Source organism: Pelophylax lessonae (assembly GCF_965119305.1).
Source record: "Pelophylax lessonae genome assembly, chromosome: 6".
Lineage (NCBI taxonomy): Eukaryota > Metazoa > Chordata > Amphibia > Anura > Ranidae > Pelophylax > Pelophylax lessonae.
In genome coordinates, this window is record NC_138773.1 from 204,154,727 (window position 1) to 204,174,383 (window position 19,657).

Here is a 19,657-nt window from a genome sequence, read left to right on the forward strand (position 1 = left end):
AGCAGATTTAACTTAGAAAAAGAAATACAAATACATACATTTGTGGACACCAGAAAACTTTATTTAGACACATGAAGACATTTTAAAAAAAAAATTGGAAACATGCTGTTTATTACATTTGTATTTTTCAAACCAAAACAACCTTTGTACAACATTTAGACCATATACATCGACAAAGAGCCCATAATCAACAGATGCATGTGCAGATTGACAGAATTATGTTAACAGCAATAAATACTTACAGAGAGTCAACACACAACACAGCCAAATCTCACCTCCATAAATAACAAAGGGCCAAAAATGTTACCCATAAAACATGTGACACACAAATATATTGGACCTCTTCGTAGGTCAAATCTTTCCTGATGTCTGAGTGAGCTATATATAATCCAAGCAAACACACCCAGAATGGTAACGCCCAGTCCAAAAATTAACTGTGTGTATCCTGTGTGTTTTGGAGCATGCTCAGTTGCCAAAACAAGGGAAATAGAAATGAGGAATAGAAATGTATGTAGGTGTGTATAGTATATGTGAATTGAAAAAATTCTCTCTTGAAGTTTGCTAGTCATTATTTAGAATGTTTAGATACAGGAATACATACATATATATACAATTACGTGAGAGAGAGAGAAATATATATTTAGGGAAACAATTGAAACACACCTTTTGGGATTTGAGAAGTGAGATTGTGACGATTGACCAGATATGTAAGCCAACAATCTGACTCATCACTCATGAACATCCCTAAATTTGGCGTGGCAATTATATCAGGCGTTCTTATGTGCATTTTGGCTGGCGTTTTCACAGGCGTTTTGACATGCATTTTTTGGGCAGGCATTGTTATATGAAATCACCTACAAAAGCCCCAAAAACAGACCACAAACACGTACATGTGAACGTAGCCCGTTTGGGGGCGTTTGAGGGGGATTTGTCCAGCTCAAGGATCAGCTCCCAAAACAGGCAAAAAATCCAATCCTATTCAGTTCAATGGCCCCTGTTCCCATGTGAGCATTTTGACGGCATGAGGAAAACACCCAACGCTCACTGAGAAATAGCACAATGATTAGGGAGTCTGCCTTCCTGCTGTAGGTTTGTAAGTTCGAATCCGGAAGGTGCCCTCTGTATGGGCAACACTTGGATATCTCCAATCCTCCAAATGTTGACATCATTAATTTTGTTCATGTTTGAAAAAGGCATGTGTATCAGCAAACTTTTAATCCAAAGACATGAACAAAATACAAAAGATGCCCCATAAAGTCAATATGTAGCAATATTGTGAGCTAAAGCTCTATTTGTTTGTTGGGCATACTTTGCTAATTAGCCAAGTATAAGGGATATATATATATATACCTTCAGTTAAATGTGTAGTAAAATGGTAACACTTGGCCATACCCATATGGAAGAAAAGGTAGTATTTGCAATATATTTCTAAAAACATTCTTTGGAAACACATAAAATATTGTCAAAATTGTGACATTTCCTTGATATGTGTGAAATGCTAATAATCTTTCTTTGAAATATGTTTTACATCTATTTTTTTTCTATCTGACGACCAATTCCCCAATGTAATATTTTGTGGGTTTTTTCAGAGAATGTGGAGGTTCTATATAAACACTGTAGATTTGACTGCTATGATTTCGGAGTTAGCAGGAAAGGTGTATGGAATGTGATGGTGTTTACTAAAGGATCCCTTGTTGGAAGTGTGCATGTTTTTCCAATTCCGCCGGTTTTTGCCATTTTCTATGGGCGAGACAGCGGATTTGCAAGCGGTATTCAAAAAAAAATTGACCCAAAATCGCGCTGGCGAAATTTTTTGAGCCAATTTGACGTTGCGCATGCGCACATTCGCGAGTTCGCAGCTCGCGGCTGGAGGAGCTGTTTAACCTTTCCACACTTTCGCAGATATCTCTCTTTCTAAGTCAGTTTTTGAGATTTTTTAAACGCAAGTCATCTCCAAATTGACTTCCACACCTTCCACAGTGATTTGGGATTTTTGGGGGTACAGGGGAAAATTTGGCTAAACTTTAGTCGAGCTTTTAGCTGGCGTGGTTTTAAGTCGCGCTCTGACCATATTGCATCTTAATGAATCTCACACTAGGCGCTATTTTCCGCCCGCCGTTCTTTGAATGCCAATTTCAGACTTAAATAATCGCCGCTTCGCAAAATCACGCCGAAACGCCAATTCGCCGTACTATGAATCAGGCCCTTAATGTCTACTACATAATCAAACACTGCCGGTTCCAAAGCGTATGGTCGCTAAGCATGTGCAGGGGCATCATAGAGAACATATCAATACATCTGTACATAGACTTTATTTACATGTCACTTTTATCAGAGGTTTAATGTGCACTACATACTCAAAGACTGCAGGTTTGAAAATGCATAATCGCTAGGAATGCGCAGGGGCATCATAGAGAACAGCCCCATGGAATCACTGGAAGCTGTAGGCTGTAAAATTAAGCATATCTATAGAGGTATAAGGAAATAAATAACAAATATAATTGTTTCCAATTCTATATTCAAATCACAAAGCATCCAGCAAAGACTACTAGAAAAAAAAAATAATATTAAAAATAAATTCTCAAGCTACTTTTATCTTAGAATATACAGTATATTTAGGTCACTAGTTTCACTATTAATATCTACAATCCTGGAAGCAACTAGATTATATGTCAGACAAATCAGTAAAAGCAAGAAAGAACAATATGGTTCACTAAAGAGGCAAGTAGGATGGTAAACGAGAAAACAATTAGTATATAGGAGATTCACAGAAACACGAAGTGTAGTCGATAGAAAGGCATTTGAAACCAGGAAAGGGTATTTAGGGTATATGAAACCAAAGGGAAGCCAAGTGCATTATCAGTGCTGCAAGGGCACAGAAAGAGGAGTAAATGACTAAATCTATTATGAAAGAAGAGAAAAGCTTTTTTAGGTACATCAGTGATGGAAACTAAAAAACTCTAGGGTATCACCATCATGAAAATGTGTACAGCTCTTATGTTGAGAGAGACCTGGATGTAGCAAACCATTTAAACATTTACTTTGGTAAAGTCTTCTTAGAATAAAATACACTAACAAAATTCTAAGAGAACTTTGAGGTGTAGTTGTTAGACCATTAACTAATCTTTTTAACCAAGCTTTTTTAACAAGAGAAGTTCCCCATGACTGATGAACCTCTTCTAACAAGAGAAGTTCCCCTTGACTGGTGGATAGCTAATATTGTACCTATCCACAAGAAGGGCAGCAAGGTAAAAGCTTGCAACCACACACCAATGAGTTTAACCTTTTGCCGACAGCACGCCGCAGATGTACGGCAGCAGTCTGGCTCTCCCAGGCAAAGTCCCGTACATGTACGGCCCTCATCCCCTGCTCCTGCCCCCGTCAGCGGGGATGCTAGTGCGTGTGGCAGGCGGCACCGATGGCCGCCGGCCACTCGCAATCTCCCGCCGCTGACAAATATGAGATATGATGTAAACACAGTCGCTATATAGGATCACATGTCTCTGTGATGACTTCACAATCCACGCCCCCCCCCCCCCCCCACAGTTAGAATCATGCCCCTAGGGACACATTTAACCCCTTGATCACCCATACTGTTAATCCCTTCCCTGCCAGTGTCATTTTTACAGTAACAGTGCATATTTTTAGCACTGATTACTGTAGTAATGTCACCCGTACCCCCAAAAGTGTCAAAAATGTCAGTTAGGGGTCCGATTTGTCCACTGCAATGTCGCAGTCCCGCAAAAAATTGCAGATCGCCGCCTTTACTAGTAAAAAAAAAACAACAATAAAAATTATATAAATCTTTCCTGTAGTTAGTAAATATTTGTGATGTGTGAATTGAATAGGGATTCCGTTGTCTAGTTGATCGTCAATCTATTAACGTATTTGTGAAAATGTGGATGTTTTGGATTGCCTTACTAAATTCTAAAGCACACAGGACACCTATGTGAGGGAGGCATTCTAATGACTGTAACTTTTATGTTTTTTTTTTTTTTTTTTTAATGTTATTATAAAAAAGTTTATATTTTTGTATGAATTTGTTTGTAGTCCTTGGGTACCTCTAAAAATCAATTTACTTTGTTCTTTCGTGTATTTTTAAAATGGTAGCTTTAAAAAAAAGGACAGCAATCCTGGAGGTGACATACACCTCATGAGAAATAGCTTTTTTACACAGCATATTTTTATAAGAAAATGTTTGTCTGGTGTTCTGCTTTAAACTTTCTGGGATTGCAAAGATAATAGCCTACTAAAATGTATACAGTATGTGTAGTTTATTTAACACTAATGTGGCTGGGGTCATTGATCCCTAGATACTTAGGCAAAATTTAACAGCATCCCTATGCATTAGTCAATTTGACTGAAACTCTATGACCAGTTTGCCTGCCCAAAAAAGTTACCCTGTTTTTAAGGACATACTGTATACAGTATGTATTTTTTTGCAACATTGTTTAAATAAACACTATATGTTACAAGCAATTTCGCCATTTTGTTGCATTCCATTTATTTCCTCCTTTCACTGTGCTGAGTAGGAGGGTCTGCCTGCTACAGTGGCTTGATCAGTCACAGGGTTGTCATAAGAGAACAAATTCTGGGAAAGATAATGAGCGATCCAAAGAGTAAGAAATTACATTTCTGGGGGAGATCTATACATTCAACATGTCCCCAGTTGCCATGTTGACAAAGAAGGGTCTTTTGAATTATAGGAAATAATAGCTGGTACAAATTATAGGGTAGCTTTAAAAATCTAAAATTTCAGAATGGTTTACATAAAAATTATTTATGTTGTAATTGATTTTTTTTTTTTTTAACAAAAGTGAAGTTACACTTTAAATGTTGATATACCATATATTATACATTTAAATAACACTTTATATTAACACATTGTAAAGTGCTGCACAAACTGTTGGCGCTATATAAATCCTGTATTATAATAATAATAATAATAATAACACAACATAGATTACATAAAAAATAATAATATAATGCAAGAGTCATGTTTCATTATCAGGAACGTCTTTGGAGGAAAAATCGTGCGCCATTCAATAATGGAACCTGTTATGGAGTGGACCTAAATCGCAATTTTGATGCCCAGTGGTGCAGTAAGTGGTTTAATTCAAATGCCTGGCTAGGTTAATTATCTAATTGTAGGGTTTACTATGGGACACAGATGAAGATTTCCTACATTGATTTACTAAAGGAATGAATCATGTTCTCTTTCTAAAGTGTTTGTTCACATTTACATTGCTAAAGGCTTGATTTTCTCTTGTTAAGCCTATAGAAGGATATAATGATTATTTAATTTAGGGGGATATAAATACAAAATGATTCAATATTTCCTTATAACTGTGCAGCTTCATGCCTTAAAGTCCTGGATCATCTCAGCTGGATTTGTATGCCTACTGCACACATAAGCTCAAAAATGTAATGTCTTATATCCCCTGCAGTGGATTCAGACTTACAAGTACCAGGAATGATATTAGGGTTCTGCACTACCATGGGTTTCATCTTGTGGAATGCAAGATTTGCAGTCCTAGCAAATTTATGTGCAGATTCGACTAGGAGAATTTTGTTTTTTTAACCATAATGCACTGCATCACCTTTCAACTATGGTCAGCAGATATACAAAGTCCCATCAGGAGGCTTTTTTGAGTTTCATTTCTACTTTTATTGATAATTGATAAACCACCCAACATTACATCACTCCCGTTTAAGGCCTACTTTTTCTAATTAAATTCATCCTGCTGCTGGTCACTTTTACACTGCTCTATCCTCTACAATATCTTTTTTTTTTTTGTAAATTATTTATGTACAGATTTTTCATAAGGTGGTACAAGCTGTCACAGAACCACAACTGCAGCGCAATCATGGGTAAAAATGTCATAAGTCATCATAAAACCATGTTAAATGATCCATAGGAAAATTTGACAGCACCCACAAACATCCAAAGCAATAAAAAAAAGAGAAAAGAGAAAAGGTAGTGGCATGACCACCAGAAAAAAAGGAAAGAAAAAAGAGGAGAAGGACCAAAGAAGGGGGTGGGGAGAGGAAGAGAAGGGAGATTAGGTGGATGGGAGGACTGCAGTATCTTAATTCTTGTAATAGAATCCATCCTGTGCTCCTTGTTTCTAGGAAATTTAAACCTAGCCTTGTTCATTATAATTGCTCTGCTGATGGCCAGTTTTACACTAATGTATCATCTGTGGTCTCTTAATTTAAAGCTCATCTCCAGCTTTTAGTGAAGTTTAAAAAGTTCGTTTGGAACAACCTGGTCTAAACTAACTATTTGCTTCACTATGAGATACAGCATCTCTCAGCGCTGTGTTCTGGCAGTGGGATGGGAATTTCCTGTCCCAGAACCACAACAAAATTGAGTCGGACTGAAAGCTATACAGCTTTGTATTTTCTGAATGAATACTAAGCTTCCTCTAAAGGTGGAGAAGTGACATTATTCCCTGCCTCTCTGCTTCAGCTAATCAAAGAAATAAATGCCTGAGCAGCGTTGAGCCTGACTAAAGCCCCGTACACACGAGTAGAAATTCGGCCGGGAAATTTCGTCCGACAACCGATCTGCCGATTTTCGGCTTGTTAGTATGGTACTTTCGACAACCGACTCCGACTTTTCGGTCGAAAAAATCCTGGTGTGCAGGCTATATAATTTTTGTCGACCGTCAAAACACGTCCGATTTTCATCTCATTAGTACAGATTTCAATGGGGAAAAATCTTATGAGCAAGACTAGGCATGCTCAGAGATGAAAGAACACAAAGAAAGCAATCCAACACATGACATCACTTCTGAAGTAGAATTCTGTCGTGCGGGAAAATTCGTGTGCAGTCTAGAGCACATTTCAACCAACAGACACCACTCTGGACAAAAGACGGACGACCGGTCGGCGGAAATTCGTTGCGTGTGTACGAGGCTTAAGTTTTGTTCAGGGTGTGGAACGGGAAGTTCCCATCCCTCTGCCAATACACAGCACTGTATTCTGTATGTAGCTGAGGCTACATACAGTTCATAGAGTACCTGAGGGTCAGTGCATCTCTTTAGTCCATCTCTAGTAAATAGTTAATGTGGACCAGCTTAGTCCAAAAGAGCTATTTAATCTTCAAACAGTACTAAACCCAAAAGTAAACATTTAATTATTGGAGCTTACTAATTCTAAGATGTGATGGCTGCATTCGTTTCATTTTTAGACTTCCTCTCTCTTTCAGTTACAGGGATGAGTCAAACTATTAACACTTGCTGGGTGCCTAAAATGGTCAGCTTTAATTTATGTAAAACTTTTATCCCAAAAGGAAAAAACACGGGGCAGGAACAGTCAGTTGGGCATGCAGATGGGTCAGTTCAGGCAGCAGATAAAGACATGATCAGGAAACAGGCAAATGATTGGTCCAGGCAGCAGGCAAAAATATTATTAGTAAACAGACCAGGGTCAGTACAGTACTCATGTTGGAGTCGTGGTTTTACCACCCATCAACCGCTACCCCCTTTAGCCGCACTTTTTTGGTTGATGTTATTGGCAAAAAAAAAAACAACAGATTTCTAAGTGAAATACCATTTAGCAGTCCATTCAAAGGGAGGCCTAATGAGGCACTGTAAAACCTTCTACAAGTTCAAAGGGGGTTTTCCAATGTCATCATCTCTCTAAGGAATCTGATGTATAACTGAACACTTTTTATCCAGAAAAATATGATGCTACAAGCTTCACGCATATGAAAGTCCAGTCCATAGCCAAACCAAAAAAAATGATAGTACTGAGATGAGAGAACAATGGCTTTGCCTCTTAAAGTCACACTGAATAGGAAAGTTTGAATAACTTTGGTTTATATTTTCCAGATGAATAAGCGCTGATGATTTCTTAATCACAAGAGAATAAAAGTATTGACAGAAATGCATAGGCTAGCTAGAAAGTTAATTTTTTAAAACTATGAAACGAATGTCCATTCATTAATTTTGTAATTTCGACTAATTGTTTATTTTGGCATCCAAGAAAGTCAAAGTATAAAAAAGCCCACACAGCACCGCTCTCCATGGCTGCAAGTAGAGGGTCAGTGCATGGCAATGGAGACACAACAAACCCAAATGAACATAGATGCCTGCCCACCAACAAGTAGTTACCAAATGATAAAGACTTTACTTAGCCATAAAGCCAATGACGTTTCAGGGCTGCACAGGACTCTTTAAGTAGGGTGACACCTTGATAAAGGGGCTTAGCTTGACCCCAAAACTTAGTTGGTATTATGTCCGAGAATGAAACTTTTTCACTCCTTGATGACCATTTGTTGGTGTGCTGGCATCTATGTTCTATTTTAAGTGAGCCATAAAATGCACTACTGCCTAATCAAACAATCAATCAGCTAAGTGTTCCTCTCTTGAAAACTGTAAACTAAAAATGGTAGCTATAGGAGGCAGAAGGGTAGCTGGTCATGTAGGGATTCCGTTTTTCTGAAGGAAGATGTTGCAGCTAGGTAAATCCTAACCACATCCAGGAAGTGAAGTGAAATAATCCTTGCACGTTTCAGAACACGACATAAGGAAAAGAGGACAATGTCCTCCTTGAAGTGAAAGGTAGAGACTACCTTTTTGTAAAGAGGGTCTGGATCTCAGGATCACCTTGTCCCTATGTAAAACAAAAAAAAAGGTCCTGTCAGAGACATATCTGATAGAGGTAATGACCATCAAGAAGGCACTTTAACCATGAGATCTGTCCGCGGGATAAACTAAATTGGTTCAGTGGAGGGTTTGAAGAACCAAAAGCACAATGTCCTTTGTTTAGGTCCTATGGAAACAAAGGTCAAAATGGGGGATTAACATGAGCAATACCTTGGCTAAAGATCTTGACAAAAGAGTGTGAGGATAAAGTTTCTGCAATAGAATGAATGAGTACTAAGAGCCAGCCGCTGGTCCAGACTAGACTGGAAGAAGACCTGCGAGAAATGTTTTAGGCAGGAAAAAGTTTTAGGCAGGTGTGAAAAAAAGCTGTAAATCAATGCTTTCAGAAACAGAATTGTTAATGGAAAGTAAATGAGCAAAAGAGAAATCCAAATCAAATCAATATTTGGTGTGACTACCCCTTGCCTTCAAAACAGCACTTGATTCTTCTAGGTACAATTGAATGCAGTTTTTGAAGGAACTTGGCAGGTAGGTTGCCTGAAATCCTTCTGCCTCTCCATGTACCTGTAATTCCATTCATAATCAATGAGGTTGAGATCGGGGCTCTGGGGGTCCAAAACCATCACTTTCAGGACTCCTTGTTCTTCTTTATGCTGAATATACAGTAGTTCTTAATGACATTGGCTGTATGTTTGGGATCATTTTCCTGCTGCAGTATACATGCGGAGTAGAAGTTTGTGACTTGGGTCAGGTGACAACCCCTGGTAGAGTCCAGTCTCCTGTGACCTCCTCTGTCACCACAGTTGCGAGTTCTGCCACTGCGGACACGTTGCTGTGTATTGCAGAGGGAAGACTACAGCGTGACAGGGCAAACCTGGCTCCATCAGGGCCTACCACCTCAGCAGCTGCAGCTGACAACACTGAGTACCTACCCGTTGATAAATTTGATGTTAGCCCCAAGGAACTTAGGTGTTCCGCTGGCAGGCGTTTGGCTAAGGAGGACAGAGTAGAAGGGTGTGACACGGGTCAGAAGATGACACCTAGCAGATTGGTGGCTTTGAAGACCTTGCCATAGAAAAAAAAGGTCCCACAAGGTGGGTGGGTTTATACAAGAATGCAGTGGGGGTGCTCCCAGCAAAGCTTTTGACAATCATTTGTCCTTTACTGTATGATTAAGATATTGACTTTGCAAAGAATACTTAAAAATGTGGTTCAACCCCAATGTATTTTATATTATATTCTTTTCACCTTTGTACAGCTATTGGTGCTTCAAGAAACTGTAGCAGCAATACCTTTTGTGGGCCATCTGCAGCCTCCGAACCTGAAACAAAAGCATTAGCAGGTCTTATACAACGCATCAAATCCGATATTTTGTTTTACCTTACTATCCATTCCTATGGCCAAATGATCCTTCTCCCATATGGCTACAAAGATGAAGTTTCCAAAGACCATGAATTAATGGTAAGTAACACCACTTGTTTAAGTTAGCTTCTTTAGCATTCATTTTACACTAGATGAAAATGGAGACACATCTATCTCATCAACTTACAACATACCACCATATTTTGTAGAAATTAAAATTAAAAAGAGCCTGTTTTCTGACATTTGATATTATTTATCAGGCCATAAAAAAAATTATCCCTGTATATAGTATCTGCAATGTGTCATTACTTTACATTCAGGGTGTACAAATAGATATAAACATGTGTAAAAATGATACAGCTGTGATCGGACTGCTTTCTAAAACACTACCCACTTTCCATCTAGGATTTGATAAATCACTGCTTTTTGTTCTGCTTAAAGAAAACTTGATGTATATGCCAAACCTAAATTTACCAGTCTTGCATACCCATGAGAAATCACTTTGAAAAATAAACAAAAAATACTATGGGGTACAGTGGGTATAGAAAAAAAATCACATTTTGTTGCCCTGCAGCCTGAAACGAAGACAGACACCATTTATGTGTATCCAGCTGTATTTACTTAATGTAACTTATAACATCCAAGTGAAATATACAAGTTTTGTCTAAAAGGTTTGTTGAATGGTATCAGAAAATAAACAAAACAGAAGATACAAAACAAATTACCTTAAGGCTCCGTTCACATGTAGGCGTTTTGGGGCGTTTTTGGGGCGTTTTTCTGCTCTAGGATCAGCTCTCAAAACGCCCAACAAGACAAATCCTATTCATTTCAATGGCCCCTGTTCACATCTGAGCGTTTTGTGGCTGTATACAAAACGCCCAACGCTCAAAAAAGTACATGAGCTTCTTTTTGGGCAGATTACAGGCGTTTTCCATTGATCTCTATTCAATCTAAAAACGCCTGCACAAAAATCGCGGTAAAAATCGCGGTAAAATCGCGGTAAAAATAGCCTCAAAAATCGCAGTAAAATCGCGGTAAAAAACGCGCGAAAAACGCTACGCTCAGGTGTGAATGTAGCCTTATTGGCTTTCAAAACAGACGCCATCCTTTGCAACACACTTTTGGCAACTTTCATAAAGCTTCTGGAAACTGCCAACAAAGGCCTCTTTAGGAATCGATCCCAGAAGCACTATCACACATTGTTGGATTGCTTCCACGTCCACAAAAACATGCGCCTTACATGGCGCTCTTCAGGATCAACATTGTTTTGACCTTGGACTTTTGGAGGCCACTTTTTTTGGGTAGCAGGGAAGAATGTGAACGCCATTCGATTAATTGCCGATTGGGTTCCAGATCCAACTGGTAGCACCAGGTCTTGTGATGATGGTTCACAGAAAGGATGGATTCTAGTCACACATGGTAATGAAATCTCCAGAGGTTTCCATCAATTCTGCTTTCTGTTCATCTGTCAGCTTGTGCTGTACAAACCAGGAACAGATCTTTCCCTTACCCAAATCTTGGCGGACGATAGTGCACACCATGTATTTGCTAATGCCCAATTCCTCCTACATCAATCGTAGAGTCAGACGCCAATCTCGTGCCAGCTTTTGTCGTACTCGCTCAATCATGTCTGGGGGTTCTGCTTGTTAACGACCAACCCAAACGTGTGTTTCATCCTCAGTTGTTTCCTTCCCATCATGAAAGCGTTTGAACCAGTGGTAAACACATTTTCTGCTCACAGCTTCCATCTCGTACAGTTGCACCAACATTTTATGCATCTCCGTCGCCGTTTTCCCCAATTTGTAACAAAACTTGATGTTCACTCATTGCTCCATTGCACTGTGCCCTACCTCTGACACTAATTCCGCTCAACTGCCCACAGCAGGTTTACTCTGATGGTCACGTGTACTCCATGCTAGGTGGCGCTTCTTGATGTGTCTCTAGATAGCCAAGTGCATGCGTGTGCACCTGGTCCATGTTGCCGTTGTGTTATCAGACCATTCACCAAACTTTTTAGACACACCTTGTATAACACCAGCATGTCAGAAAAAAATAAAAGAAATTCTGAAAACAGAATCACTGAGATGGAAAAAGGATCCCCCCTTGTGTAAGTATTTTGTTGAACCACCTTTTGCTTTAATTACAGCCTTTAGTCTGTTGGGATATGTCTCTACCAACTTTCAATATTTGCGTATTCTTCTTTGTAGAACTGCTCAAGTTCAGTTAAATTTGATGGTGACCGTTTGTAGACTGCATTCTGCAGGTCATTCCACAGATTTTTTATGGGAATTAAGTCTAGGCTCTGACTAGGCCATGCAAGGACATTCACCTTTTTCTCCTTCCACCACTGTGTGGCAATTTTTTCTGTGTGATTTAGGTCATTGTCATGTTGGAAGGTAAACCTTCTTCCTGTTGACAACTTTCTGGCAGAGGGTAGCAGATTTTCCTCAAGAATGTGACAGTGTTTTGCCCTGTCCATTTTCCCTTCTATCGTGGCAAGTGTTCCAGTCCCTGCTGCAGAGAAACATTCCCATAACAGGATATTACCACCTCAATGCTTTACTTTAGGAATATTGTTATTTGAATGGTGAGCTGTATTGGATTTCTGCCAACATATCGTTTGGTGTTAAAGGAGTTGTAAAGCATTGCATTCTATGCATTAAGATAAAAAGCCTTCTGTTTGTAGCGGCCTCCCCAGCACCTTCTACTACTTACCTGAGCCCCATCTCTATCCAGCAATGTCCATGAGTCCCCCGGCCATCTGGGACTCTCCCTACTGATTAGCTGAGACACAGTAGCCGTGCTATTGGCTCCCGCTGCTGTCACTCAGTCAGTCAGTTAGCCAATCAGAAAAGAGAGGGGACAGGGCCAAATGGCAGCTCAGTGTCTAAATTTATACACAGAGTTGCAGTTCGGCTTGGGTGCCCCTATAGCAAGCTGCTTGCTGTGGGGGCACTTGACAGGAGGGAGGGTCTAGGAGCAGTGAAGAGGGACCCAAGAAGAAGAGGATCCCGGCAACTCTGTGTAAAACCAACTGCACCGAGGCGGTAAGAATAACATGTTTGTTAAAAAAAAAAAACACGAGACTTTACAATTACTTTAAGGCCAAATAATTAAATTTAGTCTCATTTGACCATAACACCCTTTTCCACGTGGCCTCAGAATCTTCAAGGTGCTTTTTGGCGAAGTTCAGTTGTGACTGCATGTGGCCTTTCTTGAGGAGTGGCTTTTTTTTTGCAACCATCCCATACAAGCCACATTTGTGGAGAATTTGTGATATTTTTATCAGATGCACACAATGACTACTCTTTGTCATAAATTCCTGCAACTACTTCAGAGTTGCTGTAGGCCTCTTGGTAGCCTCTCTGACTAGTTTTCTCCTGGCTCAGAGACCTCAGAGACCTCAGGATCCAAGGAGGATCTGTATTCTACCAAATACCTTCCACTTCTTAATAATAGACTTCACTGTGCATCTAGGCATTGATAAAGCCCTTATTTTTTTTTTATCCATTTCCTGACTTGTTCCTGCCCACAACTTTATCCAGGAGATCCCAGAAACAGTGCCTTGCCACCCATAGTAGATTGTTTGCTTCAGTTCCACTACCAGGGACTGAAATTCTCCAGTAAAGCTCTTTTCATGCTGAGCTATTTAAAATGACCACAGCTGATCACAGTTGAAAGCTAAATGGCTTTCTGTGTTATTGAGAAGGTGATTAGCTACACATTTACAAGTAATTTTTAGGAGGGGGGGTGATCCTTTTTCCAACTCCGTGATTCCTTTTTTGAATTTCTGTTATTTTGTTCTGACACGGTATTATATCTTTCACTTGGATGTTGCTCTGAGTAAATACAGCTGTGTAAAACAAAAGTTGTGTCTATCTTCATTTCAGGCTACAAAGCAACAAAATGTGAATATTTTAAAAGGGGGTGAATCTTTTCTATGCTCCCTGCATATTTACAAACCAATGAATCTAACATTCACTGCAGATCTTCCTGGAGCATGCGTTTTAAATTATAGTGATTCATTCACCACCAGTAAATGTTTGCTGAAAGTTTTGTTAATTGCATTATGAATATGAGTTGATGCTATTTGGAGGACAATAGCAGGGCTGAGGAAAGCAAAGACAAAGGCTCATGTGTTGACCTTCTCCACGCATAACTACTGTGAATAGAGTACTAGCAAAATAAAAAAAATGTTGGCGGAGGACTCCAAGTCTAAAACAAGTGAAGTGGCATACCCCTACTCTACTTACTACTTCAAAGTGCAAAAATGTATACAGTGCAAGAGCTACCCAAGAGCCACGTTACATTTGTTACAAGTGTTGTATTTTTCTATTCCGCATTAATGCAAAGTGGTTACTGTTATTTCTATTCACTGAAAACCTTCTGGAAAGTCAAATTATTTAAGCTGAACATGCTCAAACGCCACATCCTTTGTGGAACGTGTTTTTTGTGCTACATATGAAATGTCTATTGTCTATTGTACCAAAATGTTAAACCAGATTTATTTTTTTAAAAATGCCTTTGGAGTGACCCCCCTCCACCCCATATTGCAAGGGTTAAATACTTTTTAAGTTTAGGGGTAGAAGAATAAGCTGTAATATTTACTTTGTTCCTCGCTTCGGTAGGCTTCTACCATAACTGGTCACCCAAAGTCTCTTCTCTAAGGCGCTCTTGATAGTGGTCTGATGACATCACATACTATGCAGGACCAGCAGTCCTGCACTGTCTGTGAAGATGGCCTACAACTTGGAGTGTGGGACAGAAAAGGAGATCACCAGAGCCTGCTTAGCAAGGAAAAAGCTAAGTATTACAGCTCCTTCCTCTACCCCTAGACTTAACACGCCTCAATGCAAAGGTATTTATTTTTTTTTTTTTTCAGAAATCCCAGAGTTCATCTTTAAAAATGTAATGGTTGTAGTGCAAAACAAATTCAACAAATCCAAAACCAATGGCCTTTCCTCTGATGGTATTGAAATATGATAGGGTTAGTAATGGAGACAGATGCCAAGTGGTATGACCAGAGTCTTTATAGACAGATGATAAAGGTATGACCTCTCTAGATTTATAGAGGTCAGCTTCAATACCTGTGAAATTAACCACAAAACAGTGTCTCTCTCCTGATCGACATGTCCCATATGGCACTAGGACCCTAGGAAAAAGGGGTGGGTAAGAATATAGTGGTTTTGCCAAACTTGCCTACCAGCTCTGACATTTTATCATTTGATATCTACGTAGAAAACAGGCTGCATGCTTGTTAGCCTTTCCGTCCAGCATCGGGATGGTATAGCATTTGGGTAGCTGGCCCTCATGATTGATTTAAAAAGATTTAAAAATAAAGTACTGAACCACGTATTGGTGGCCAATGTTTATATTCCGGTTGCCATTATTATTAAGTGAAATTTTTTCATTTTGCTCCATCTCTGAGTCACCTTCACAGTCCATTCGCTGCAAAATGTAATCATTCCAGTAAAGGCTATCACATGACCTAAATAAGCATGGGATAGGAAAAACATCTCACTATTTATTTCTCTTTTTGACCTGAATAAATGTAGGTAGCACGATTTCCAGGCATTGGGCCTGACGTGGGTCTGCCCTGGTCACCGGTAACATTAACAGTCCATTTAAGCTGAATGCCCAAGTGTGAGATCTGAGACAATGAACAGTCCGGCATCTTTGTTTTGTTTTGTTTTGTTTATTTTATATGGGGATGGGAGAAGGGAATGAGTGGGATACTCCTCTGGCTCAACTAGGTACAAATCGGGACACTTTGTGAAAATGCCTTTCAGCGCTGATTTGACGCCGGCTGAATGCCGACCAACGCTTTCTGGCACTTGAAATCACTGACTTGCTCGTACTGTACTGAAGACTGACTTCTGACACTCCGGTTAGCTCAAAATTCCTTGACACTGCTCCCTCCAGTCCTTCCTGACTTAGCTAGCCTTTAGTAACACTGCTGCTGTAACTCTCCACACTGTACACTTCCACTGTACACTTCCAATGTACACTGTATACTTCAAGGCCCAACTACTGGCACCCCTTTACTCTTCAGGGTCAACACTGGCACCCCCTTTTACTCTTCCTGCACTGGCTAGCTAGCTCCCGGATACCTCTGACCTTCTCCGGAGTGGTCCCCTCTCACTAGGCAGACCCCCAGGGGCAGTTTGCTGTACTCACGACTGGGAATGCTTTCCTGAAACTCGACCCCTCTCAGCTCCACTAACAAGCAGGATAAGAGTTGGCACATCACACATACCTATATAGCATCAAGGGGTATGCAGTTCATGTATAGTCATTAGTCTGGTGTAGTTGATGGCTGAAATAGATGACACTCAGGGCCAGCTCAGCTGGAGAGAGAAGTCAGCTCTGAAAGTGGAAATAAAAACAAAAAGCAGAGCGCCTCTAAGTGTTATCAGTTTAATTAAAAGGGTAAGGCAGGTACAGGAAAACTGCTCACATTTAAAACAGTATAAAATAGCTCATCTGTTAGGTGGTATGCAGGAACACAGGGGTCCATGGCTGTTAGGTAGGGTGGCTGGCGGCTTCAGAAAGGCCACTGCACTTGAGAAAGGAGTGCGCACGCCCTGTGAGGCTACTGCGCACGCTCGGAAACTCGTTGTGAAATTGGCTGCTGGATCTGTCACGCTGGGCTCCCCTATCTGTCGGCGCCGGATGTACTGAGGAGCAGGGCGCCCTTCTGAAGCCGCCAGCCATTCTACCTAATGGTCTCTCGGCTCACCAGGTGTCTCCCTGAGGAACAGAACACCTTCCTGAAGCCGCTGGCCATCCTACTATCTGGTCTCTTGGCCCTCCAGACATCTCCCTCCTTCACCATCCCCTGCACCACCTCTTGGAGCCACAAACATCCAGCCGTGGACCCCTGTGTTCCTGCAGACCACCTAACAGATGAGTTATTTTATACTGTTTTAAATGTGAGCAGTTTTCCTGTACCTGCCTTACCCTTTTAATTAAACTGATAACACTTAGAGGCGCTCTGCTTTTTGTTTTTATTTCCACTTTCAGAACTGACTTTTCTCTGCAGCTGAGCTGGCCCTGAGTGTCATCTATTTCAGCCATCAACTACACCAGACTAATGACTATACATGAACTGCATAACCCTAAATGTGAGCAGTTTTCCTGTACCTGCCTTACCCTTTTAATTAAACTGATAACACTTAGAGGCGCTCTGCTTTTTGTTTTTACCTCTCAGCTCCGCTGGTCCTCAGCACACCGGATGCTCACTGCAGCTAAGCTCAGCCCTCTGTCCCCTCAGGCAAGCCGCCCGGGACACCCGATACCTCTTGACAGGAGGAGAGACAGCCGTACTCTCCCTCCTGGGACTCTGCTTCCCACCAAAGACGCTGTGTCATGTGCTCCCCTCAAACTTATACCCCCTTCCAGAATGCTGTGCACCATAATCTGCCCTCCTGGGATAGATACAAGCCTGGGTGAGCCATTGGCCGGGTTTCCTCCACTGCCCAATGAGAGCCCTCATTAAGTACAGTGGGGAGACTCTCTCAACAGCCACACCTGGGAACCATGACAACCTAGCTGAAAATCATAGCTCCGCTGATAAGCAGTCAAGGCCTACTACACTTTACCTAGCACCTACCTTATAGGGTGCTACATGTAGAATAGTACAGAGATGAAACACGCTCATATAATCACACACCAAATGACCATAAAAATGTATAAAACATTATTTTTAAAATTTGCCAGTTTATAGGGCGAATATTTGTAATTGTTTGCCATGTTTTAGGTTCCAAACTCCTTGAATTTGAGATGGAGGAATTTTTAATTCAGTTAGCATATGTTAAAAAAACAGAGAAACTCTAGTTTTGTTATATTTTGACTTCTCATATACATATATTGAATGTTACAAAATGTATAAGTGGTTGTTTCAGAAAATTCACCATGAAGATTTTTTTTTTTATTATCCACTATATGATTTAAGTAGCATCTGAGTTCTGTAATTTTGTTTTTCCTTTTTGATTAACCATGTCAGAATAGTTCACATTTGATGGACCTTGGTCATTTTTCATCCTTACTTATTATGCTTCTATGATGAACCTCAGGTTAAAAGGCTTATGATTCTATGATTAACCTAAGGTTATAGGGATTTTATGTTTTTATGATGAACCTAAGGTGATAAGATTTTATTTCAATGTATTCACCAGAGACATCATAATTCAACTGACCATAAAATAAAATATTAAATACCACAATGTTTTATCTATTCTAACGAGTAAAACAGCAACTTCTATTTACTGGCACTTAATTACATATCTAATTCTTTAACAATATTTTAACATGATTGTTCCAAACTAATATTGTAAGATACTAGGTTTCCAAACCTGTTTTGAAAAATATTGAAGAGCACTAAAATAAAATCTTTCTCTGTAGCTATACGTACAGTAAGAACATTACTTTGCAGAAATGTTTGAAAAACTCAAATTTTTTACAAGTTGAAAATCAGTGAAATTTGTAATTATCTTTGTAGATGAGAGTTGCAACAAAAGCTAATGCAAAAATGAAGGAAAAAAACAATAATGAATATGCAGCTGGAGCTTCAGCTTCTGTAATTGGTAAGTAAATAGCATATTATTATTATCAGGTTTTAACAGATTATATAGCCAATACAGAGACAAGGAGCTAGTTGTGGCCATATTACTTGAGCTTCAACACTTTAAAGCTGGGTTCACATATGTCCGACTGCGGTTTGCAGTTCGGAGTCCGGTGCATTTCTGTTCACCGGTTCAGGTGCGAGTCAGGTGCAAATCTTTGCCTGAATTAGCACCTGAACTGGACTCAAAAACGCGAAGGACCTTTTGCAAAACCGCCCCTCGCCGACCCGGACATGTGTGAACCGGCTCCATTGATAGCCGGTCACATTCACATGTTACGCAAATTGGATGCAGTTAAAAATGCATCCAATTAGAATATATGTGATCCCAGCCTAACTGTTTTGCTTAAGATAAAAAGACAAGGTGCTTCTAAGTGCAGTAGGCTCTGAGCATTTATTAGGTTAAAAGTATAAAAGCACTCATATTTGGTAAATGTGACATGGGCATAGCAAAGATCTGTCTGGAGTCTTCCTATCCGCTGTGCTGAGTGGTTGCAATGAGGACATCCGGTGATCCGCTTCCTGTAGATGCGTCCTTTCATCTGTGTCTCAGCCTGGTCAGCAAGAGATTTCCTGAAGGCAGGGTGTGGACGCAGCGGCTGGTGTCCAATAGAGCGGGTGGTGGGCGATTACATGTTTTAGAGCTCAGCTCCTTCGTCAGACCTCCCTAGGCGCCTTGTCTTTTTATCTTTATCACTTTCAGAGCAGCTTCTCCTCTCCAGTGCTGCCGAAGTGCAGTGTCTCACCTATAGCCTGCTGTATTCCACGGAAGTGCCCATTCAACAAACCCTTTTTCTCTAACTGTTTTGCTTCCATGTACTAAAGAAAATCTTTCCAATTTTTTTAAAATACATTTTAATAATTGTAAGTAATAGAATAGAAAGTAAGCATTTTGAGCCGGAAATAGAAAGTGCATAATGAAGAGTTGTCAAACACAATACATGTGTTTTATAGGAAATTGCATTTGTACCAGTGACTTCTCCTATGCTGATGGAAAGAAAGAGATAGATGTACAGTATCTTGAACATTCAGAAACAGTCAGTTATCAATAAATATA

At 40.1% G+C, this 19,657-nt stretch overlaps 1 protein-coding gene and 1 pseudogene across 2 annotated transcripts in view; both read left to right on the forward strand.

The window, feature by feature from the left end:
- The window catches only part of LOC309558932 (uncharacterized protein), a 754,545-nt gene that overhangs the window by 589,269 nt on the left and 145,619 nt on the right, over window positions 1-19,657 (forward strand). The window lies entirely within an intron of this gene.
- Window positions 1-19,657, forward strand: part of LOC309557714 (carboxypeptidase O-like) — a 116,373-nt pseudogene that overhangs the window by 91,445 nt on the left and 5,271 nt on the right. Inside the window, exons 10-12 of the transcript in view lie at window positions 5,012-5,102; window positions 9,874-10,076; window positions 18,478-18,562. The product of the transcript in view is annotated as a carboxypeptidase O-like (transcript). The remainder of the gene's footprint in view (window positions 1-5,011; window positions 5,103-9,873; window positions 10,077-18,477; window positions 18,563-19,657) is intronic.